Below are 1,265 nucleotides of genomic sequence, written 5' to 3' on the forward strand. Positions count from 1 at the left end.
AATAGTTGTTTAAAAAATTAAAAAAATTATTTATTTGTTATTTTCTCTCTTTTTTAATACACCATCATCACACCATAAGTACAGGTACTGAATCTCTTTCTCTTTTAACACATCTAAAATTTATAACAATATATAATGCCAATACATGAGTTTGGTGTACAAAATTTTTTTCAGTATTATCCTTTTTAATTAACTTCTTCACTTACCCTTCTCCATTTACCCTCAGTTATTCAGCTCTAAAAAATTTTCACTAATTTTTCCGTTTCTCTCTTCTCATCTCATCTCTTACTAGTATTGTTGAATACAGATAAATTTTTTTTATTTTATTTGTTTTTAATACATTTTATCTTTTCTTAAAGATATCACAAACAAAAATAGACACATACCCAAATTTAGTTTCGATTTTTTTCACAAAATTGAATTGAAATAGTGCTATTGTATGATTGACAATTTTAATTTTTGTCATAATAACTATTTCCTCCTATTATAATGTTACGGATTAAATATTTTTTAATTTAATTTATACTGTAAATAATAATATTTTATTTCATTAGTTACCTGATAAATTAAAAGAGGTATACGAGCTTGATGTCCAATTATTTTTTTTTATTTTCTCCCATCACTATAACCCAAAACAAGAGATGCACTTATTATTATTTCTATTGTAGAGTTATTGTTATTTTTACTATCTCATATATATTGCTTCGTACTCTTTTATTATATTATTATTGTTATCTTTTTTTTCATTTTTATTCTCACTCTTTCTTGTATTTTTTTTTCATTTATATAGACATAGATATTTATTATAAAAATAAAATTTTTACAATCAATAAAAGGTAAAGGTATATCTTAGTTGGGATGTATCATTATTTAATGCTAAAATAATATACAAAATACTATTGAAATATATTGTGATATATATATAATATAAATGATAAGAAGAAAGATTCCAACCGTAACAAAATATATGAAAAGATGATCAATTAATTATATCAATGAGACTAATATATAATAAATTAAGTATTACTATATTAATGACGTGACAATGGCATGATACCTATAATAAAGAATCAATTATTCAATCTAATTGAATAATCTTGAATTGTTTATATAATTATTTTTATGGTCAATAACTGACAATTTTTCAAGATTCAAAAAATTATTGATAATAAGATGTGTGATGAATTACGAAAAAAAAATTTTAGATACACAATTTTTATATTTTCCTATTTTATTTATTAATTATTTTTATAGTTTGATATTTA

The sequence above is a fragment of the Arachis ipaensis genome, chromosome B04 (genome assembly GCF_000816755.2).
Source record: "Arachis ipaensis cultivar K30076 chromosome B04, Araip1.1, whole genome shotgun sequence".
Classification (NCBI taxonomy): Eukaryota; Viridiplantae; Streptophyta; class Magnoliopsida; order Fabales; family Fabaceae; genus Arachis; species Arachis ipaensis.